At 41.9% G+C, this 24,867-nt stretch overlaps 1 long non-coding RNA gene across 1 annotated transcript in view; it reads left to right on the forward strand.

Moving 5' to 3' along the window:
- The window catches only part of LOC132531520 (uncharacterized), a 104,849-nt gene extending 81,057 nt beyond the window's left edge, over positions 1-23,792 (forward strand). The window contains exon 4 of the long non-coding RNA XR_009544121.1: positions 23,244-23,792. This is a non-coding gene — a long non-coding RNA (uncharacterized LOC132531520). The remainder of the gene's footprint in view (positions 1-23,243) is intronic.
- Positions 23,793-24,867: the final 1,075 nt, after the last annotated feature.

Here is a 24,867-nt window from a genome sequence, read left to right on the forward strand (position 1 = left end):
CCTGGTGGGAGAAGATCCCACAAGCTGCGCAGCACAAGAACAACGACATCTCAGGGCTATCAGTTCTGTCAGCTTAGATTTCATGTGACATAGTTTCAATTCAATTGGACAATGAGTTATCAAGTACCCACTCAAATGTAAGGGTGCAGAGATGTGCAGTGGGGTTCTTGACTTCCAGCAGCTCATAATCCTGTTAGGGATACAGACCTGTAGGTATGAATCATGGTCCAAGCAGGGAAACAAGCCGGTCGGGGTGTTATAGGAAATGGATTATGCAGGGGTGAAAAGCAGAGAGGGGAGGGGCAATACAGGAATTGGAAACAGCAGTAAAAAGCTCCCACCTCTTAGCTGGAAAGAGAAAGGGAGGAGGTGGAGCGACCCTGGCACAAGCTGAAACCATAAGCTTGCCTGGGGGAGCTGGATACAGAGCCGAGTGAGCTGCTGCCGGGAACACCCTCTGAGACAAAGCACAGAAGGAGACAAAGTTCTGGCTTTGCCCTTTTTCCCCCCCTCCCATGGCTTGTCATTCCCTTACGTTGACAGAATCCAAGCTGAAGCATCTGAACAAGGACCCGGGAAATGGAGCCTGAATGGGGTCAGCCTTCCTGCCACACAAATCAGGGGAAGGAGAGGGCAAGATTCAATGTGGAGGCAAATGGCAGGACTGACACATAAGGGAGATTAACGCAAGAGGCTGCACTAAGTGTTAAGACAGAGGTGTGTGGGGAGAGAGAGAGAGGACAGCAATGTCCTAGAGGAGCCAGGCTGGCTGCCCAGGCAGAGCCTTGCAAAGGGACAGAAATGGGATGAGATCACCATGGTTTGGCATCTTCCTTATGGATTTTCTGGTTGAGAGTCGGTGTTTTGCCAAAGCACCCTTAAGTGATGAGAGTCCGGGGTTCTCAACCTGCCCGTCAAAACTTCGGGCAATGGAAGGGAAAACCAGACCTTATTATTACTGATGTACAAGGAATGATACCTTTCGCAGGATACTCATGTCTAATGTATGTCTAGTTTCCCCTTTTAGTGACAGGTATTTGGGAAGCTAAGTTATAATTAGAAGTGGTTCCATAAGTCTAGAACCAGGATGAGCGGGAAACGGAAGAATCTTAAAACTGAGTGTAGGGCTTCCCTGGTGGCGCAGTGGCTGAGAGTCCGCCTGCCGATGCAGGGGACACGGGTTTGTGCCCTGGTCCGGGAAGATCCCACATGCAGCGGAGCAGCTGGGCCCGTGAGCCATGGCCGCTGAACCTGCACATCTGGAGCCTGTGCTCCGCAGTGGGAGAGGCCACAGCAGTGAGAGGCCCGCGTACCGCCAAACAACAACAACAACAACAAAAACTGAGTGTAATTCAGCGACATCTCTTCTGTAGGATAACTGTGTTTCATCCCAAGAAGCAGGGGGAGGAGGGAGATGGCGAAGGAGGAAGAGGACAAGAACGCTGTCACCAAGTGATGATATGTTTCTTTACCACCTTGAATTTTTATCTTAAACTTATTGAAAAAGCTATTTTATAATGTTTTAGACACCGAAGCGAAAATAATATGAGTAGCCAAGTCCAAGTTCATGAATGCACAGTCAGTGATAATTACAATATTAATACTGCCTTGCTGACAATAATTTTAAGTCTCTCTCACTTCAGATGCATCTGGATTTTAGAGCTGATATGTGTTTGTAAAAATGCACGTTAGACCTGTTGGAAAATGGTAGCTTCAAGAGATAGGAAAAGCTCTTTAAGTTTCTCAGCATCTAGAGAGAAGTTGTGTTGACACTAACTTCACCTTGCTCTTGGATTCTCTTTGGTCTGACCTCCAGGCAGAGACCTCTCCGTTCTGCCCATAGAGGAAGAACCGATACAATAGTTCAGTTTCACTTTCCTTAGGCAAAATCACACTTGGCTATCTACGATCAGGCCAGGCATCTCTAAATCCCCCTGGCCTTCTATTTACAGTACTAAATTTAGACTGCAACTAGAGGTGACTGGTATCACCCATGACATTTTAAATCTTCTTTATTTCAGTTTTCTTGATTGGAGTCAGGAATTTCTGGAGTGCTTTACTGTCAACTGCATGAAGACAGATCTATTTAGTATTTTTAACTTATAAGTATCTTACAGCCAAATATAGTTTCCCCCCGCCCTGCATTTTCTTATTCAACCCTCGTGAAAATGTCGTGGGGAGGGCAGACACCTAAGATTGCATTGCTGTTATTATCTTTTTTAGGCAGAGGACGAAACAAAGCATCTGCTATTTCTTTTGCCAGCTGCCTGAACTATACAACTCTTTCCAACCTGGGTAGAATATTGTCTCTAAACAGAAACCAATTACTTTATCTGGTGGGCAACCAAATAAAAGGTGATCTGTTACATTGCCGGGTTGGAAAAGAAAGCCACATGGTTGTGTTCGAGTGAGAATATGCTGGTCTCTACCGTGGAATCTTTTTAAGGGATTTTCAAGGACAGTTGGACTATATTTCACTTTCCACCTATATTAACTTCATAGCCCCACCTCCACCAGAAATATGCCTTTATTATATGTCACCAGAAAGACACAGATGAGGCCTCATGCAGTGTATATATTATCCTGGACTCAGTGAGCGCTTACTACCTCCCAGGCACCATGCCAAGCCCTTCACAGGCATTAACCCCAATCCTTTCAGCAATCCTTGGCACTACATGTTATTATTCCCACTTGAAAAGGAAATACAGAGAAAGCAACCATCCTGCTAAGCACTGTGCAGCCAGGAAAGGGAAGAACTGGATTTCTAGCCTGGGTCTGACTGGTTCCATGATCCATGCTTTTTTTTTTTTTTTTGCGGTACGCGGGCCTCTCACTGTTGTGGCCTCTCCCGTTGCGGAGCACAGGCTCCGGACGCACAGGCTCAGCGGCCATGGCTCACAGGCCCAGCCGCTCCGCGGCATGTGGGATCTTCCCGGACTGGGGCACGAACCCGTGTCCCCTGCATCGGCAGGCGGACTCTCAACCACTGCACCACCAGGGAAGCCAGACCCATGCTTTTTAATCTCTTTCACATTGATTCCTAGAATAAGCCCAGAGTTATACTAAAGGGCTACAGTTTGTTGCATGACTCAGTCTGGAATCCATTTCTTAGGCCTCCTAAGAAGGTTTCTCTTTGTAATATGGGATTTTGGAACTCCTAATTCTAACATGTGCAATTCTGCATTATAGCAGGACAGGCTGGGGGCTTGGGGTCGCAGAATGGGTCAGTAGAAGTAGGCACAAACCAGACAGAATGTTCTTGCCTAGTATACGGTCCTTTGCAGGTCTTCTGCTGAATCTTCTATTATCCTGTTATCCTCCCTGAAAACAAGGGTGATGGAGGACACACGGAGTGAGCAGTTACCTATACTATATGCCTGTTGCGTTGTGAGCAGCATGTAACAGTGCTGGCAGACTTGTGCGGATGTCAAAGCTATTATCTCCTTTGACTGCACTGCTTTTAGGTCACTCCTCTTTGTCCTTGACTATATCTAAAGACCAGGCTTTGGGCCAAAACCTGCTCTGGCTTCAAAGAAGAGGTTTGCTTGTGGATTCTATTTATGTGAGAGACGGTTTATCACCCATACTCTTAAAAGATACAACGAATGTGTCAGGCCGACAGGTGCACACACGTACAAGGAGAGACCAGAGACGCTACTGCCAACATGTGTGAGTGTCATGGGAAAACAGAATTAAAGCAAGTGTTAGTGATAATTTAGTCAAACTCCCCATTTTACAGAGAAAAAAAAATTAATGGTCCTAAGCTAGCAGCTTGCACAGGCCTAGATCTAGGAAGTATTTAACCAGTATCTGGAGAGCCGCTTTGGCCAAAAATTCATTAATTCTAACTCTACTGGATTTCTGCCTGGTAATCATAGAAACTTCCCGTTTCCACTATTTGCTTTTGCACTTGTATTCCTGCATGAAATGCTGCCATTTTTCTGGCCACCCGCTTCTTGTTGGACTGACAAATCCCTACTCTTTCTTCAAATGCTCAAATGTTTCTTCTTCCCTGACTATTTGGAGCAGGGGGCAGGGGCAAGGCAGACTGTCCTTTCCCAGGGCTGCCACCATCATTGATTTACATGTGCTTTGCACATATGTGGACCATTTGCAATGCATCATTTCCCATTGATCCCTTTGGTTTCACAGTGAGTTGTTCATTCTTCACTTGCTCACCCGAGTGCCCACCACAGTTTCTGGGACATCGAAGCTCCTTAGTAAATATTTGCTGAAAAAGTGTTCTTCACATACCTCATTGATGTATTTCCTGCTTTGTTCAGATATCATTTAAAGGAGATTGAAAGGAAGGAGGAAATGTGAGGAATGAGAGAGGGAAGAGAGAGAAGGAAACAGCAAACTAGAAGGAGAGTCAAGAAACAGAAGGTGGGAAGTCATGAAAGATGAAGAATAGGACGCGGGTGCTTTGGGGCCAGCCTCGGGTCCCTGCTCCACAAGGCTTTGTGCTGCCTCTCGCCCTGCAGAGGGCTGGGAAGGACACAGGAGAGGAATGAGGGCCAGGATTGGGCTTTACTTCTGACACGGCCGTGGGGTTAATCACGTAAGGATTCCGGGACTCCCAGCCTTTCAGGGCTAAGTGCCCCATCGCACTGTCACCCCTCGAATCTCTTCTGCACATTCCATGGGGACGACGGAACTGTGTGGCTGGGGAGGCGTAACTTTCCCTCTCCTTTTCTCTGTGTTGACTTTATGGTTGGGTTTGTGAGAGCTTTTCTCTTTCTGCAACTTCCCCACATGCCCATCTACCCTCAGGTCAGTTCCTCCCGTGCATTTCTGGAAGATAGTGGGCCTTACAAGTGCTAAGGAATACACACCAAGGCACTAGAAAGAGCTGCCTTTCCTCCCACTGTAAAACTGTTCTGAGGGACACTGTTAGGTCTGTTAGGTCTTTTTGCTCTGCTGAGTTCTGTTCAGCGAATCATTGCTTTTCCTTCAGGCTGTCTCGCTTTCTGCCAACTAGAACTAGCAGAGCTGTTTAACATTCATATCCTGTGGCTTATTTTGAACAATTGAATCAATATTTCATTAGAAAATTGCTTTCTGAGTCTACTGGAAATGTGATTTTTAAAAGATGGATTGCATTTGTTCTTAAAAACCATACTAATTATTTTTATTTACAATAAGCTAAACATAGTTAAAACGCAGAATTGATAAGTTCTGGCATGTGTGTGTGTGTGTGTGTGTGTATCTGGTGAAACCATCACCACAATCAAGATAATGAAAATATCCATCACCTAGAAGTTTCCTCATGCCCCTTTGTAATCTCTCTTTCCTGCACTGCACCTCTTTGTACCTCTCCCCTCCACATTGATGTGCTTCCCCTCACTATACATTGTTACATTTTTTTGAATTTTATCTAAATGGAATCATACAGTATGTGCTCTGTAGTCTGCCTTCTTTCACTCAGCATGATTATTTTCAGATTCATTCATTGTACAGCAACATTTTGGTTCCTCTTATGCCATTGTATGAGTATACTAGGTTTGTTTATTCATTCACCTGCTATTGGCATTTGAGTTATTTCCAGGTTTGGTCTATTACAATTAAAGCTGCTATGAACATTTTTGAACAAATCTTTTCATGGGCACGTGCTTTACTTTCTCTTGGGTAGATAAATAGGGATAGAATGGGTCATATGGTAGATGCAAGTTTAACTTTTTAAGAACCTAGCTCTTAAAGTGGTTCCACCATTTTACACCACACCAGCAGTGTATGCGGGTTCCATATCCTCACCAGCACTTGGTAGGGTCATTCTTTTTAATTTTAGCAATTCTAACAGGTGTGTAGTGGTGCCTCACTGTGGTTTTAATTTGCATTTCCCTAATGATTAATAGTATAGAGATTCTTTTCATGTTCTTATTTTCCATGTGCTTATATCTTCTTTAGTGACATGCATCTTCAAATAGTTTTCTCAGTTTTTGTTTTGCTGTTTTTGGATCCTTTGTTTTCTTGTTATCAAGTTTTGAAGATTTGTTATGTATTCTGGATACAAGTCTTTTGTCAGGTGTATGATTTTTAAATATTTTTTTCCCTTTTCTTGGGTCTTTCTTTTCATTCTCTAAGTCTTTCAAAGAGCGAAGGTTTTTAATTTGGATGAAGTCCAACTTATCAATTTGTTCTTTTGTGGATCCTGTTTCTAGTGTCGTATCTTTGCCTAACAAAAGCTCACAAAGGTTCTCTACAAGAAGTTTTATAGTTTTAATTTCTACCTGTAAGTTGATCATCTGTTTTGAGTTATTTTTGCATATGGTGGAAGACATGGATTTCAGTTTATTTTTGCCTATGGATATCAAATTGTTGCAGCATTATTTATTGAAAAGACTATTCTTTTTCCATTGAATTGCTTTTACATCTTTGTTAAAAATCCATTATCCAAATACCTATGGGTCAATTTCCAGACTCTATTCTGTTCTATTGATCTATACTTTTCTATACTTGTACTAATACCACACTGCAGATTTATAATAAGTCAAAATCAGGGAGTGACAGTCTTCCAACTTTGTTATTCTTTTTCAAACTTACATTGGCTATTTTAGGTCCTGTATAATTTCACATGAATTTTAGAATCAATGTATTGATTACTACTAAAATGTCTGTTGAAGTTTTGATTGGTATTGCATTGAATTGATAGGTTAATTTGGGGATAATTTACATCTTAACAATACTGAGTCTTCTGACCCAGGGACAGGGTATATCTCTCCAATTTTTAGGTCACCTTTAATTTTTCTATGCAATGTATTTAGTTTTCAGTCTATAAGACTTCCATGTACTTTATCATTATCATTATGAAATTATTTTATTCCCAGTAATATTTTTTCCTTTAAAATATATATTTTTTGATATTAATATAGCCAGTATAGCTTTATTTTGAGTAGTGTTAGTATTTGTATCTTCTTATATCCTTTTACATTTAACCTATTTGTATCTTTATATTTAAGGTGTGTTCTGTAAGCAGCATATAGCTGGATATTTCTTTTTTGTAAACTATGACAACGTCTACCTTTTAATTGAGATTTCTAGACTATTTAAATTTAATGTGTTTATGTGTTTAGGTTTAAGTCTATCATCTTGCTATTTAAAATTTAAAAAAAAAAGAATTCCAACTGTCCTTTGCTCCCATTTTCTTCTTTTTTGTTTTCACTTTGGATTAATTGCGCATTTTTTCATAATTCCATTTTATCTTCTCTCTTGGCTTTTCAGCTATAACTCTCTGTTTTGTTATTTTAGTGGTTGCTATAGAATTTAAAAGTACACCTTTAACTTATCACAATCTACCTATAAGTGATACTGTGCCACTTTGAATATGGTATAAGAACCTTAACACAATATGTTTCCATTCCTCCTCTCTCAGACTTCATGCTATTGTTGTCATACATTTTACTTATACATGTTATTCTGTATGTTATTATTTTTATTTACAGTCAGTTATCATGGAAAGTGATTTCCATAATTAAAAAGCCATCTATTTCCCAGGTAGTAAGCATTTCTATTGCTCTTTTTTCCTCTGCCTAGACTCATATTTCCATTTGATATTATTTTCCTAAAAGATTGAAAGGAAGCCTGAAAGACTTCCCTTAACATTTTTAGAGTGTGTGTCTGCTGGTGATGAGGCTTTCAGCTTTTGCTTTTCCAAAAATGTCTTTATTTCACTTTTGGTTTTTGAAAGATATTTTTGCTGGGTATAGAATTCAAGGTTGACATTTTGTTTCTATCAGTACTTTTAAGATATTCCTATCCTGTCTCCTTGCTTGCTCTGTTTCTGATTAGAAGTCTCTGTCACTCTTATCTTTGTTCCTTTGTATAAAATGTGTCTATTTTTTTTTCCTGGTTGTTTTTAAGAGCTTGTCTTTATTGCTGGTTTTGAGCAATTTGAGTTTTGTGCCTTGGTGTAGTTTTCTTCATATTTCTTAGATCTGTAGGTTTATAGCTTCATCAAATGAAAAATAATTTTGCCCATTGTCTTTCAAATATTTTTTCTGTTCCCTTTGCTTTCTTCTCTAATTCAGGGACTACAAAGTATATATTGAGTTGCTTAAAGTTTCCTACAGCTCATTAATGTTCTATTCTTTTTAGTTTTTAAATTATTATTCTACCAGTGGTTTGTTTTAGTTGCTTCTATTTCTATGCCTTTAGGTTCACTATCTTTTCTTCTGAAGTGTCTAATATGACATTAATCCTATCCAGTGTTATCATTTTTCTCTCTAGGAGTTCAATTTGGCTTTTAAAAATTCTTTCATGTCTCTAACTTTGTGAATACTTGAAATACATTTATAATAACTATTTTAATGTCTTTGCTAATTTTAACCTTTGTATTAGTTCTGGGTCAGAATTTTTTATTGGATGGAAAACATTATAAATACTACCTTGTTAGATACTTTTTTTTTTTACACTCTTGTAAACATTCTTGAGTTTATTCTGTGATGCAATTATTTGGGAAAAGTTTGATCCTTCAGAGTCTTGTTTTTGTCATTCATTAGGCACATCCAGAGAAATTTAGGGCTTACTCTCCATTACTGAGCCATGAATTTCCTCAGTATTCTACCCAAAGCCCAGCGTACACTGAGTTTTTCCAATCTGGCTGGTGGAAACAGGTACTATTTCCAGCCATGTGTAAGTGCTGAGCCCTGTTTCTGTTAATTCTTTGGATGGTTCTTTCTCCAGTCTTGGGTAGTTTACTCATGTGCTTGTCTGGATCAATATTCTGGTGAAAACTTAAAGAACCTCCTTTGCATTTCTCCAGGATTCTCTCTCTCTTCATATCTTCCTCTTCAATACTCTGTCCTACAAATCCTGACTTCCTTGGTTTCTCTGAAATCTCATCTTTGTTTCCCTGCCCAAGAAGTTCACCACATTCTGCCTAGGTTCCTTCTTCCTGCAGCATAGTCTGCAAACTATCTCAAGGTGGTGAACTGGAAAAATTGTAGGGCTTACCTCCTTTGTTTTCTGTCTCTCATGGATCATTGTCTTTAGTTGCCCGATGCTCAGTGCCTTGAAGACCATTGCCTCTTATTTTTTGTTAGTTTGACTTTTTTTTTTCAAGTGGGAAGCTAAAGCTAGTTCTGTTGTTATAGCTTGGCTCAATGTCGGAGATGAATTGTGTTACTTTTGATCCACAGAATTATATCTCCAACAGTATAATAAAAGCCAGAAGACAAATATAATTCAATATATATATGTGTATGTATACATACATATATATATATATTTCTATTCTAGACCTCCTTTTTAATCTTACCTGAATCCAACTAAAGTATACTTATGGTTGTTCTGAGGACAAAGCATTATTGAGTTGTGGCATGTAAAGAATTGATTTTGTATCCTATTCATTTCTAACAATTATTAAACATGTGATGTTATTGTGGTACTTTGAGTCACTGGGGAAATGGAATATTTTGGACATACAGAGCCAAGGGAGTCTGAGTGGATCTCTCATGGGTCCCCATCAGGACCATATTCGCAAAAGGTACTTAACAAATATGGTTGAATGAACAAATAAGGGAAGAAAGTGTGACTGTAAAATGATGAGGCTGGTTATTTAGTGTGCATATCTTCATGGATGAAGAAGAAGTCTAGTCCGGTTGGAAAAGGACATAGACTTTGGACATGGAGGAAATTGAGGTCTAATTCTAGCTCCCCTGTCTATCAGGTAGGTGAAAACAAGTTAAAATATCTATGTTTCAGAGTCTTTGTCTTTAGAGATAATGTTATCTATCTTGCAATACTATTGTGAAGATAAAATCAGATGTGCATGAGCTTCACCTACATAGAAAGAGCATGGTATGCAGTAAGCATCCAATTAATGTAAATTCTCTCTCTTACAAAGCAGCCCATGGGGAAAGGTAAAACCTGTACATGGTTATTGCTCACAATATGCAAAGGATTGATTTAAGACATGGATGAACAGACTTAAGGATTTCTTCACTGAAGTCAAATCTTTGAACTTTGAGAATGGATTTGATTTTTGCAGAGAGCCAAGAAGTATTCAAAGACAAGGCAAGGAAATAAATGGAGTGACTTATCAACGGGGATAAAAATAAATAGGTACAAAAGGATGTGACTATAAAATCATGTCATACAAAGTCAAGTGTTTCACAAGTAAGCACTCTATCAATCTCCGGTTTGGGAGCCAAAAGTGTTCTGAGGATTACTACACCATAAGAATAAGCTTTCCACAAACTCTTGGAAGAAAATACATTCATGTAGATATATACCTTCTGCTCTTTCAAAAAAAAAAAAAGTAAAACAATGAAAGAAGTCTAATTTTATTACTATCTGATCACACTTTTTATAATTCCTTGTATCCATTGGAAATGTGCTTTCACATATGCTCATTTGTAACCTGAGGAAACAGAGATTCAGGTAAGTTTTAAGTGACTTGCCCAAGGTCACACAGTTGGTAATTCACTAGGCTGGATTTTGAACCCAAATCATGCTCTTTTCATCATGCTACCTATCTTTATTTTGTACCCTAGTCAAAAAACATTTCATTTTCAGAACAAAATTAATGTAGTCGATCAACCGATAACACCAGGGAAATTATTTGGGGAAGTAAGTAATGCTACAAATTATTACTTTTCTTCTTATTAATTTTTATTCCCAGTGTTTCAAGCTGAAGATAAATTTAATCTGCAAGCATTCTTAAAGAGTGACTTCAGTTTTGTGTAGCCAGGTCTTGGCAGTTGGAAAACACATGCAGTGACATGAGTGAGAGTCTGAGCCCTTATCTCAGGGGTCTCCGGTGGCCTGTGGGCTCAGAGTACAGTGGGAACTGCTTTTCCCACACCTTTTTCTCAAGCATGCAAGTGCAGAGAGCTGGGATGGTCCAGCTGCATCTAATTAGACTCCTTCAGACAGGAAGGGAGAGGAGCTACAGAAAACAGTGGAATGCACAGTCTCACTTGCACGAATGCTTCAGCCTCCTCACCCGGGCACGCTGAGCCCTGTTGTGGAGGAAGCCCAGGCTCTGGAATGCAGCGATCTTCACAAGGGGAACATTGTTCTCTGCAGCGGACAGTTCACTGCGCTTTAAGAGTGCCCACACTGTGAGTCAGTGGGGGAAACAGATCTTGGCTCCAAACCAGCTTCACTCTGCCTTTCCTGACCCAGATGCAGAAAAGTCTGGTTTTAAAAACCATGCACCTTTTAAGATCAAATATGGGCTGTCCCTATGTCTAAATATTCTTGTTATTACAAAATATCTAGACCAGATTGAGATGAAATATGGAGCTCTAAGAGAAATGATATTCTCAATTAAGCAGCTGGGTCCATGTGAGGAGACCAGCAGTAGGTTAGAGCAGCGGACACTGGACCATTGGGCTTTCCCAGTTGTCATTGGACCTAAGCAGAAGAAACAACTCTTAGTCAAATTTGGAATTATTGGGTGTTTTTTCCTGCCTTGCCAAAGCCCGTATGTCTCACCAATACAACCTATTGGGCTCATTGTTTGGCATTTTTTGCTGATCTCAGCTCAGGGAGAAGACGTGCGTGGAAAGGCATGCCAAATCATCCTCAAGGCTCAATTTTAGAAGGATAATCTTATTTTCCATTGTACTAGTTAAAGGTACTATTGACTTAGATTGTTAAAGCTTAAAGTTACCCGAATGTAATGACTCCAAGTATATCTCATCAAAACCAACATAAAGGTAATATATAGTTTTGGGCTAGAGTCCAATATTTGGGTGGTTTCTTCCTTCCCTAGTTGACGTAAATGACGGTGAGACCAAGGCGGCAAATTTACCCTATTGGGAAAATTTTAAATGCTTAATCTAAAAAAAAAAAATTCATAAGTTTGGTATTGTTATCCCTACTATAACAGAAAACTGCTATTCAAAGAGTGCATTGCATACTTTGTTAATTACAAGACCAGTGAACAGTAAAGCTCAAACTTAAGATTTGGGGTTCCTAATAGTTGGTGTATTAATTTTTACATCCCTTGACAAACAAACAAATATCCCTTAATAAGGTCAAGATAACACTTGAATCAGGGCAGGCTGCCTTCCCAGTCCTGGAAATGTGTCAGTCTATAGATGTGTCCATGTATTTATAGAAGCAGTGGATGGTGACCAGGAGTGATCTAGACAGGCCCTATTCACCATTGATTGCTTAGGTTACCATAGTCAAGGTAGATAACAAAACCTTGGCAAAGTTTTTATAGGGATTAAGTAGGAAAACGTATGTCAGGTGCCCTGCATGGTGCTTGTATGTGGTCAAATCTGAACTTAAGATCCGGAATACATTTCAAAGGGACTCTGAGCTTGGGGAAAACCTCATTCCTTGGCTTTGCGAAGCGCAGGCTCTGGACACGCAGGCTCAGCGGCCATGGCTCACGGACCCAGCCACTCTGCGGCATGTGGGATCCTCCCAGACCGGGGCACGAACCCGTGTCCCCTGCATCGGCAAATGGACTCTCAACCACTGTGCCACCAGGGAAGCCCCCTTGGGAGCCTTTTTGTAAACTTTCATCTGGGATGTGTGGAGGTCAGGTATCATCAGGGACCTTTGTCTCTTGCAGCCATGCACAGGGAAGTTGAATTGCAAAGCCTTGTGCCTTTCCTAGTAAGTGGCTACCTCTTCTACCCAAAGGACGCAGAAGACGTTGCCTGAGCTGGCTTCCCTGTTCTGATCCAAAGCCACACACCCCACACTAAACAGGACAGCCTCTCTGCAGAGTGAGGGAGGGTGACCAGAGCCTTGGGGAGGCCCCCACTTGTGGTCTGGCCTCAGTCATAGTTGGTGATATCTGGGGCATGACGTAAGACTGAGTTGTTTGCTTAACTTTTTAGTGAGACTAGTATCTGAGGCTCTGCTTGTATCTTTTTCTGGTCCCTGATGTTTCTGCTACTGGTATCTATTTCTCCTTCCCTCCAGAGCCAGCTACATACAATGGAATGTTTCACGGAGATTCCCTGCACCCCCCTTCCCACTGCCTACTCCCCTGCTATCTCCCTTCACTCTCCCCACCCTTCTCTACACACTCAGATCTCTAGGATAGGAAAAGTCCTCACTGATGAAAAATGGCATGTTTCTAGCAACCTGACATGCACCCCTTTTCTGGGGTGGAAAGACGCCTAGAGTGGGGTATGGTGTGTCCAAGAGCTGTCATCTGACAGAGGGAGAGGAGGGGTGGCAGTGTGTACGCTCAGGTTTCCAGGACTTTCCATGATCTTGTTGCTGCCCTTCTTCTGGCTGGAAGATTCATTTCTTGCCTTGAATACAAGCAGAGTTCTTAGGTATTAACACGCAGCGATCTCCAAGGCAGGACTATCTGAGCTCCAGGTGCCTTCATCCAATCAGCTGCTCTAAACTCTCTCCGGATGCTTCACAGGCATCTCAAAATCAGCAAGTCTAAACGTGAATTTATCACTGTCCCATCAAACCGGCCTAGAATCCCATGTTCCCTACAGCCCGAGAATAGACCCATCAACTGCCCAGCCACCAAAGCCAGAAACTTCCCCTTCCCTCACCCCTTAACCAACTAATTCCTATGCTCCACTGAATCATATATATATCTTGCATATCTCTCCCTACAGCTGTCTCCACTGCATATTCTCACCATTATCATGCCAGTATTTCCCTTCATCATCTCTCACTTGGACTATTGAAGCATGTCCACTCACCACGAAAGTTTTAAATCATAACAGCTTCTGGACCCCTTTGCTGATCAATTAAATTACTGGGAGAGGGGTGGAGTCTGGGTATCAGTATCATATTCAAATCTTCTTGGATCATTCTAACTTATAGCCAAGGTTGGAAACCATTGTTCAGTAATGCAAATCTGACCCCGTCTCTCACACCCATGCTTGAACAGCCTTCTTTCACTCTTACCTGACCTTGAAACAGCATCCTACCTGGGCATGCATCCCGGTCCCCTTTGCCATTTTCTCATGCCATGTCACCAGTAAGCCCATCTCCTGCATTTTAAACAGGATCTGTCCTCTATTTTGAAAACTGTGCTTGATATCAAATGCTAGTAGTGCAACTGGTCAAGGCTAAATGAATCATGGTCATATTTTATTTTTATTTTTATCTGGGCATCTCCCAGCAGGATGGCGTTTTGGAAAAGCCTAGTCTGGGAGGGAGGATACCTCATTTATTCACTGGATATGTAAACAGCTTTTTGTGTGATCTTGAGTAAGTTGCTATCTCTCTCGCTCTCTTGGCCTCAGTTTCTCCATCTATAAAATGACAGAAGTAGATTCGTTTCTGATATATTTGTTGTAAAATTTTATGATGATCTCCATTAATGTGTATTTCCCTCAGAGCTATGTGTGTTCCTGGAACTTATTTCTTACCTGGAAGCATTTATTTTACTCTGTCATTGAGCTGTTTCACAGCTCAGATTTTTATCATGACTAGTCATTTTTGTCTGTTTTCTAGAAGACTGAGCCTGGTACAAGTCAGTTTAGTTTGATAAATGGGTTAAAAGCCTCATGGTGAGAGAGAAAACAAAATCCCCAAACTTCCACAAGACACTCATGTGACAGGAACAAAGAAACACAGGAAACTCACAATCCCCCACACCCTTCAAAAATGTGACCATAGTAACATCCCCGGCCCTGATAATAAAGAAGTCAGCTCTTCTGGGGTTCCGAGTACACATTGGGACACTAGCTAAATCCTGTGGGCTTTCAGCTCTGAGGCCTGCTGGACCCAGCCCATGCCCCTTGGTTTCCAGTTTGAACAACCAGGCCTTTTCAAATGGAGTACTGAGGCATCAGCATATTTTTACAAAATAACATTCCAATGATGACTTAAGTGTCACCGAATTAGAAACAGATGGTTCACATTCTCTCTTAAATATACATGTTTGAAAATTAAAGCAAAGAATATTTGACATAAGCTAGTGAAGGGTTTTCCCAGTCTTTTAAGGATTAGAGTACCAGCGTGTCATATTTAGTTGAATCCAAAGACCTCAAAATGTGTTCTTCAACCATCAGTTTTCTCACTGGTAGAGATGAGACAAGCTCCCAGTATTCAAACAGATCCGTGTTCTCTCAACCTTGGCTATACATTGGAGTACCCTGGAAAGCTTTGAAAAGCAAAGTGAGGCTTTGGTCCCTCCCCCGGAAATTCTATGGAATTGGTCTGCAATCGGTCCTAGGCATCAGGTTTTGTTTAAAGTTTTCCAGGTGATTCCAGTGAACAGCCAAGGTTGGGCATGTCTGTGATGGAGGACTCCAAGGAGCCTGGGCTCTTCAAAACAAAAAGCATTTTTCTTCAAATTCTCTGGATGAATCAGAAGGAAACATAAATTGATATGTACTGTGTCCATGCGAGCTAGAATTATAGGAAACAATGGATGTTTCAAGATGTCCACAGATAGAAAGTTTGCTTGGGAAGGGAGTCAGTTTTCATCGCTTGGACCAAAGGTAGGCACAGAGAGGCCGTAAACGGGATTCTAGCATCAACTTGAAAATAAGCGTTATGGGAAGTATTGCATCCCCTGCAAATTCACATATTGAAATTCTAACTCCCAGCACCTCAGAATGTGATTTTATTTAAAGATAGGTGTTTTTGCAGAATAGTGAATTAAGATGAGGTCATTAGGGTGAGCTCTAATCCAATATGACTAGTTTCTTTATGAAAAAGGGGAAATTTGGACACACAGGCATGTGCACAGGGAGAACATCAAGTGAAGATGAAGACTGAGATTGGGGTGTTGCCTCTGCAAGCCAAAGAATGACAAAGATTGCAGCAAATGACCAGAAGCTAAGAGAAAGGCATTCTAATAGAATGCCTAATAGGCTGGGTTCTCCAGAGAAACAGAACCAATAGGAAATATGTGTATATCCTCTATACACACACGTCTATACATATATACAGATATATGCATATATAAAAGGGTAGTTATTATGAGCAATTGGCTCACACAATTATAGAGGATGAGAAATCCCACAGTCTGCCATCTGCAAGCTGGAGACCCAGGAAAAGCCAGTGGTATAATGTTCAGTCTGAGTCTGAAGGGCTAAGAACCAAAGGAGTCGATGATATAAATCCCAGTCCGGGGGCAGGAGAAAATGAGAGGAGATGTCCCAGCTCAACAGTGAGGCAGCAGAAAAAAAATGGGGAAGAATCCCTCCTTCCTCCGCCTGTTGTTCTAGTCAGTCCACCCACACTGGGAGGACAATCTGTTTTACTGAGTCCACTGGCTCGAATACAGATCTCATCCCAAGCACCCTCGCAGACACACCCAGAAATAATGTTTAATCTGGGCACCTCCTGGCCCAGTCAAGTTGACACAAATTAACCATCACCTGCATGGAACAGATTCTCCCTCACAGACCTTAAAAGGAACCAACCTTACTGACACCTTGATCTTGGACTTCTGACCTCCAGACTGTGAGACCATACATTTCTGTTGTTGAAGCCACCCAGTTTGCTGTACTCTGTTACAGCAGCTCTATGACCTGATACAATAAGCTGGATGGTACTTAAGATTCCTCTCCCACAGAGACTCTCAGAGGAGACAGGATCAAAATGGGAAATAAATCGGCATTAACTGAGCACTTACTATGTGCCCAGCGCTCTGTTAAGTGCTTTGCAAACTCTATCACATCTTAATACTTATACCACGTTTTAATGATTGTTGCAATCATCTTTACTTACAGATGAGAAAACTTAAGTGAAGTTAACTTAGCTAGACGAGCCATCATAAGCAAGAAAAATTAAAAAGGAAAAGGCCATAAGCCCTGGAGTCAGGCAGTTGAAACCAACTGTTAAGAGAGAGCTGCTGGTCTTCCATCTGTAAAGTTAGAATGATACTATGACAACAGTAATAATAATGCTTAGATCACGTGATGGATGAGAGCGTTTGCTTCCTCTGAAGGGACTGACACGGGCAGGAAGTCAGTAAGAGTCAGCCTCTGCCTTTCTTCCCAAAGCCAGGCAGCTAGTGGTCGAGCAGAGACAGAATTGTAGCCTGGTAAGCAGTGCTGTCTGAGGGCTCCCTTAAGCAGGCAGAGCCATACCTGAGAGGGCTTAGTATAGTTAAAAATAAACAAATTAAATTAAATAGGGTCGTGCAGTGAAGGACAGGACAGCCAGGGGAGGGAGATCTACCTTGTACCAGCCACAGATGCTATTGCCTTTGGATTCTGAACAAATTTTAATTTTTTTCCAGAAGAAAGAAGAGGCAGGATATCAAAGAAAAACAGTTCTAAAGACCCTTCCACCTTCCTTTGGGGAACCATAAACCAAAGCCTGCTAACCACAGCCGAGGGAATGGTTAGTTCACACCTGGGACCAGGCCTGGAGACAGCCCTGGAGCCTCTGCCCTGACCCGCCGCAGGGGCTGTTCTTTGGCTGTCACTTTCCCGCACAAACACAACCGAGCACGTTGCCCAGGAGAGACACAGCAAGGCCAGATGGGGGCCCCACAATGCACCACGATCACCATAATCGGCATATGCTGTTTTGCCTTGTTGCACAAGACTTATTTTCATTTCCTTTGGCCTCTTCTGCTGACTGGTCAGGGGTGGGTGAAAGGAGGGAGTGGCGCCTGGCACTTACTAAAAAGAGAATTGCAGTCCCCAAGCAGATGGAAGTATCTGCTTTGCACAGGATGGTGGCTTTGAAGTCTTCCTGAACTTGGAACCATGGGAAACGAGGGAGCGAGGCGATCACTCACTGCTCTGTTTCACAGCTGGAAAGTGGGGCTCCGAGAAAGGAAATGTATCTACTTAATTGCACACAGAGAACTTCAAACGGTTGGGATGAGAATTCTCCAAGGCTCTTGAGTCTACTGCAGTGATTGTCCCAATTCCTCAGAGTCATATGTTTGCCTTCCATGGCTTTGCCCACACTGGCCCCTCCGTCTGGAATGCCTCTCTCCTGGTGCTGTGGTGTGCCCTAAAAGCCTCAGCTCAGTCCTTATCCCCTCCAGGAAGTCTTCCCTGACCCATACACCTGTTCCAGTTTGCGTGATGGGCCCATTCTCTGGGCCCTCATAGCATTTATCTCACTGTCCTGTAATTGTGGCCCCCAAATTCTCTCCATCCCCTGGAAAGCAGCTCTTTAAGTGCAGGGCCCAAGGTACAACAGAGCATGGCACGGGGTCAATGTTTGGCCATGTGTGTTGAACTAGATGTCCCTGTCCTGGCCCACCTGGCTCACCTGCCAGAGAGTCCCTTTGGAGCTTTGGGAATATTGTGGTCAACTAGGATTTGTGAGGTTGCCTTACCTCTAAAGAAAAAGAAATCCTGCTTCAACTCCAAAGATAAATTAATTCAAGGGCTCAGGAATGGGCTTCAACTTAGAATCAGATGGCAGTTTCCCAAGGAATGTTTGTACTCTAGGTAGGATTGGCTTGTATACAATTATAGCACAGAGTTTCCCATGCAGCCTCCTTCAGAAGCCTTCAAAAGGCCCCTTGGATCTCCTGTGATTTCTGTTGTGTTAAGGCGTCAATGTCTCTTTTTAAATAGAAGTGCTCTCTGAGTTGGGAAATCCAAGGAGTTAGTGCCCTGAGTTGAATTAGCATGCACCATTAGCAGGTATAAGAAGCTGAGGGAAGGGAACACTGAATGTTAAGTAGGAAAAGCCATTGAAATTGCGAGGTAAAAGAGAAAGGTAACACCACATGACTCATCCTTGAAATTGTGCAAATGCGTCCCATGGAAGATAAGAGAATTCTCTAAGTCACTGATTTTCAAACTTGCCTTGCCTGTTAGATTCACTTGTGAAAATTTTCAAAAAGGTTCATGCCTGGGATGTACCCTAGACGTTGAAATAGACTTTGGGGGGGTGAAGCCCAGGCATCAGTATTTGTTAAAACTGGTCCAAATCATTTTAATGTGCAGGCCAAGGGGAGAACCATTGATGGGGATCCTCGATTTGGTGTTGATGGGAGGATCCACCTACCTTTCAGTGGGAGTTCAGGATCATTTACTGTGATTGTGGAAAAACAATATGAGATCTACCCTCTTACATTTTTAAGTGCACGATACAGCGTTGTTAACTGTGGACACAGTATTGCACAGCAGGGTTCTAATTGTGCTCATCTTGTATAACTGAGACCTTATACCCTAGCAGCTGTCAACCATGATTCTACTGTGTCTGCTTCTATATGTTTGATTATTTTAGAAACATCATAAAAGTAGAATCACATAGTATTTGCCCTTTTGTGGCTGGTTTATTTTATTTAGCGTAATGTGCTCCAGGTTTATCCATGTTATTTCATACGGCAGAATTGCCTTCTTTTTCAAGGATAAATAATATTCCTTTGAATGTTGGTGTATGTGTGGTGTACGTATACGTCACATTTTCTTCATCCATTCATTGATTAGGTTGTTTCCATATCTTGACTCTTGTAAATAGTGCTCCGGAGAACGTGGGAGTACAAATATCTCTTTGAGATCTTGATTTTAATTCTTTTGGATATATATCCAGAAGCGGGATTGCTGAATTGCATGGTAGTTCTAATTTAATTTTTTAAGGAACCTCTATACTATTTTCCACTGTGGTTGCACGAATTTACATCCCCACCAACAGTGTATAAGAATTCCAATTTGTCCACATCCTTGCCAGTACTTATCATTTTTCTTTCTTTATTTTTTTAAGAATAGCCATTCTGACAGGTGTGAGGCAATATTTCATTGTTGATTTGCATCTGATGATTAGTGATGTTGAATATCATTTCATATACGTGTTGGCCATTTGGATTTCTCCTGAGATTGGACCATTATCTTACACGAATATCAACTCAAATGAATTAAAGATTTAAACGTAAGACCTGAAACTGTAAAACTCCTAGACAAAAACAGGGGAAAATCTTCAAGACATTAGTCTAGGCAATGATTCTTGGATATGACACCAAAAGTACAAGCAAGGAAAGTGAATATATCAGACTACATTACACTAAGAAGCTTCTGCACAGCAAAGGAAAAGGTCAACACAGTGGATGGGAAACATGGAACGGGAGAGTATATTTGTAAACCATATATCTGATAAGGGGTTAATATCCAAAATATATAAGGAACTCCTACAACTCAATAGCTAGTAATAATAATAACAATTGAATTAAAAAATGGACAGAGAGATTGAACACGATTTAAACTTACGTTCAAACTTTTGAATTGATGGACCTCTGGGTCTGCACCCATTGTGAGCACCTTGTTGACGGGATTTAGGTTGACTGAGGTTTTGGAATCTGCCCACCTCTCCATGCCAGCATCTTTCCTAGAGAGCAGTGCTGCAGCCTCCCCTGACCACCCATGCTCCCCTTGCTCATACTGGTTTGCCATGCAGAGAACGGACCCTTCCAGGAGTCAGCCAAGCCCTTGCCATTCCCCACCATCTTTCAGCGTAAGGACTCAAAACTGTAGGAAACTTGGGCTGTTTATGGCCTCATTCAGATTCTCTTAAGTTTAGCATAATTGATGACAGGGGACACTTTTCACTCATCTTTGGAGACAGCATATAGGTGAGCTGAGATAGCAGAGACTTTGGAACCAAACGTACCTGTCTTTAGGGCTCAGCTCCAACATCTCCTGGCCAAGCAACCTTGTCAGTTCCACCTAGGAATCTGAGTGTCAATTTCCTTTTCTGTAAAATGCAGACCCTAGCACTTGTCTCAAATCATGATAGGGAGAATTTCAAAGTAAGAGCATTTGCTATTTAGTAAGTTCTCCACAGAAGTGAGATCCCTTCCCTCACCCCTTTGCCTTGTACCTGTGGCCACCACAGTTCAGACACATTGCAGATGATGAGATAAGGGGCTGCTTTGAACACAGATACATAAATTAATTGATTCCAAGTGTGTCGTGATCCACAAACACAACATAAGCCTCTCAGGCTTCGTTGTTGAATAATAAATGGATTTTAAAAGTCCTATATTATGGGGTTTTAATTCATCGTTTATTGGGGACTTCCCTATAGAATGTGAAATCCTGTTAGGATGCCTACACAGAATGAAAACACCAATTACCCTGATATACAGATCCAGTCCCCACCGAAAGCACAGGGTACAAAAGGAGCCCGTCAATGAAGCATTGTTAGACCGGTCCTGTCAGGAAATGCTCGTCCATGGAGTAGGCCCTGCGGTTTCCTCCCCTGAGGCCTTTTCCTGCAGACGGCAAGTCTGGGGCTTTGTCACAGCAACGCCTTCTTATAGGGTAACCCTCTAGCGCCAGGTCTGCCACGCCCTCACTCATTTACGTTAATCCTCACCACCTCCATTCACCCTCTTTTACCAGTGAGGAAACTGAGACCCAGAGAGGTAACGTGATGCCCCAAACACTTGTGGACCTCACACCAACGTCTTCGCCACCATCTTATCTTCCTTTAAAAGCCTAAGACAGAATCTTCTAAGGCAAAGGAGGGGATGAATCATGGTCTTGCTTTCAGGCCCAGCCTGGATCTACAGGCTGCATGGATTCAAAACTCCACATCATGAGGAAATACAGGCAAATCCTTTAACGTTGAGATTTTTGAAGGAGCCTCAGAAAGATGCAGGAGAGCCGGAGGCACGTGCAGATAGATCGAAGAATATAGTGAAAATGTATTTGAACACAATCGTTTCAGGCAGCATTTTCTGATTTCTCTGGGACGGATACCTGATGACAAGGATAACAGAGCTCTTTAGAATCTTGGGCCAAATCTTGCTCCAGGGAAAGAAGGCTTCCCAGCTTGCAAGCCAGAGGTGAGACAGATTGTCTGCAACCTGCAACCTCACGTTTTAAAATTTTACAGTGGAGACCTTCAAAATGCACCAGACCTTCGAAATGATGTTTCACAGAAAGTTTCAGCGATGTGGGCAATTTCATACATTAGAGCTCATATCATTTGTTCTTTTAGCTGTGGCCATAGTGATCTTAGTTTGGTTCTGTGTACCTGCTGTGCACTGTGCTCTTTCCTGGCCCTACTCATAGGCTGCTTCTCTCCCAACCAACCCCCCTTTATTCTACTAACTCCTATTTGTCCTCTGTTTTCATTTCCCGTATTCTTCCTTCCAACACCCTCAAGAGCTTTGATCAGGTTCATTTCTGTAATTGCTTTGTCTGATTCTACCTGCCTTGCTAAGTTTTGTTCTCTGTGTTGCTCATCTTTTCCCCCCCAGGACCTAGCATATGCCTGAAACAGTAGAAACTTAGGCACGTTGAATGAATGTTAAATTTTCAGAGTAAGATGTAAATGGTGTGTGTACACCTGCATTATATAATCTTCTCTCAACAAAACGTTTTATGGGCCCTCACACATAGAAAACACAGGCTATAAATATTTACCACTAGGGTCTGGGATTATAGGTATATTTTCCCTTATTTTTAGTCTATATCACTTGTATTTTCTACAATAAGCATATGTGATTTTTATAATCCGGTAATAAAAATCAAAAGAATTGCCTTAAGACTTGGTGAAGAATACAAAGCAATACATATATCGTGTTCTTCCCGTAAAGCTATTTATATAAAATGTGTATTTCTATTTGCGGAAAAATAATCATAGTCATTTACATAATCACCGCAATGCTTCATAGCTTTCGAGGTAGTTTTAATCCACCCCCTTATCGAACATTCAACAACCCTTGACATAACTAGCAGAGAGGTTTGCTTTTCACTTCGCAGACAAGGGTACAGAGGCCCCAGTCATGTGCGGTATGAAAAGAGGTGGGGCCCCGGCACCTTGAGTTGAGCGCCCACTTGGGAAGGGCATCTGAGTTCTCTTGGCCTCAGTTTCCTCATCAGTCAAGCTGAGAGAGAAGCACCAATCAGAGAATCAAAGCACCATGGTGGAGTCACCACCTGCACACAGAAGATGCTCCGAAACCTCTCTGACTCACCTGGGGTTTGTCACCTGTGCAGACGAGGAGCTGGTTTGGAACTCAGGCTTGGCTGTATCTTTTCCATACATGATGCTGTTGATTGAGTGTAAGCCACCACCGCCACCTTAGGGTATAACGTACAGGAGCCTACTCACAGTGATGAAGGGATGGGATGTATCTAGTAGAGGAACGGCCTTTGTCTCTCTAGGAAGGCAGTGGTTCTGCCTGCCGTGGGTTGAGTAGTGTGTCATGTCAGCAGATCATGCTGCCTCCTCCTTCCAGCACGTTCCTGGGGCAGTATTGCTTGTGCCATCTTCGTGTCACTGTGGAGGTATCCAAGCCAGAGCCCAGGAACTCCTATGCCTGCGGAATCAGCAGCTGGAGGAGGGTCAAGGCTGCGGGTGTGGCTGAGATTGCGGAGCCATCATGAGGCAGTCGAGTGACGAGGATAACTTTTCTTCCACAGATGCCTCGACCAGAGCAGTCGTCGCCCTGGACCATGTACCATCTAATGATCTGCCTCTATCCATGCGAGTTCCTCAACCCAGCCATATATTTAGTTAAATGACCTTTCATGAGCTGTCTTGCGTATAGAAGACTCTCTGCCATGCTGGAGAAATAGAAATAAAAAGCAGGGTCTATCTTTACAGATCTTTGCATCCCCAGCCTCAAGCAGCATGCATGGTACCCAGTAAACCCTCAGTAGACTGTGAGAAGTGAACGGATGCACATGCAAGAGACGCCTCCCAACGGCTGACCCACTGCATTTAGAGATCCCTGTGCCGTCAGTTATGAATTCATATTTTAAAGAATCTGGGGAAGATGCCCAGTCCGAAGGTCTTCAACAATTGCACTTGAGCTCTTTGAAATGTCTCTTTAGGGTGGATTCCTGGGCCTGTGACCTGTCCAGTCTTATAAGATCCTGCCCTTAGAAAGGTCCCAGGCTTGGTTTAATTATCTTTTGTCACCCTTTTGAAATTCTTAACAGCTTTTGAATAAAGGCTGCACATTTGCCCTGGGCCTTGCAAATCATATATTTAGTTCTGTCTCTTCTTTCTCCAAAAAAGGCTCACGACACTGGAGGACTTTTTTCAATATTAAATAACTTAGACAAAACAACATGCTGAGGAACGAAGTCGGGCCGAATCAGAAACATGTGTTAACGTTGACTCCTGAGCTTAAGAAAATGAAGATGAAAGAGGCATCTGTGTGATTAGCTGAACTTCAGCCGCTTGAAGTTCAGCTGATCAGCAAACGTTTGAAAAAATTCAAAAACCTTGCTACAAGGAAGTTCTTCTGTTGTTTCTCTATCTCTCTGGCCTTAGATTCTGAAAACCTTACCCCAGTGACTTCCATCTATGAAGCGAGTATGCTCCTTATACCTCGGCTGGAGATGTTTGTTCATTTATTTTTACAATTTTAAAAATTTTATCGAAGTACAGTTGATTTACAATGTTGTGTTAATTTCTGATGTACTGCAAAGTGATTCAGTTATATAATAGATATATATACTCTTTTTTATATTCTTTTCCATTATGGTTTATCACAGATATTGAATATAGTTCCCTGTGCTATACAGTAGGACTTTGTTGTTTATCCACCTATATGTTATTTTATAATTTTTAAGGGTTAATTTCCATTTACAGTTATTACAAAATATTGGCTATATTCCGTGTCCTACAATACATCCTCGAGCCTGTTCTACACCCAACAGTTTATACCTCCCCTCTCCCACCCCACAGTTCCCCACCCTCTCCCTCCTGGTGACCACTAGTTTGTTCTCTATATCTGTGAGTCTGCTTCTTCATTGTTATATTGACTCGTTTGTTGTATTTTTTTAGATTCCACAGGTAAGTGATAACGTACAGTATTTGTCTTTCTCGGTCTGACTTATTTCAGACAGAATCTGACTTATTCAGTTGGAAATGTTTGCTTCAAAATAAACTGGTATCTTCAACACTGGAGCTTTATAGTGAGTCCAGGGAACATGATTAACCAGGGCAGGTATTCTGTTCAGAGGGTGAGGAAATAAAAAGAGTCAAAGCTGGGAACTGGAGCCCCCTCAGCACAGAAGAAGTTTCTGGGAGTCT

This window comes from Lagenorhynchus albirostris, chromosome 13 (assembly GCF_949774975.1).
Source record: "Lagenorhynchus albirostris chromosome 13, mLagAlb1.1, whole genome shotgun sequence".
Lineage (NCBI taxonomy): Eukaryota > Metazoa > Chordata > Mammalia > Artiodactyla > Delphinidae > Lagenorhynchus > Lagenorhynchus albirostris.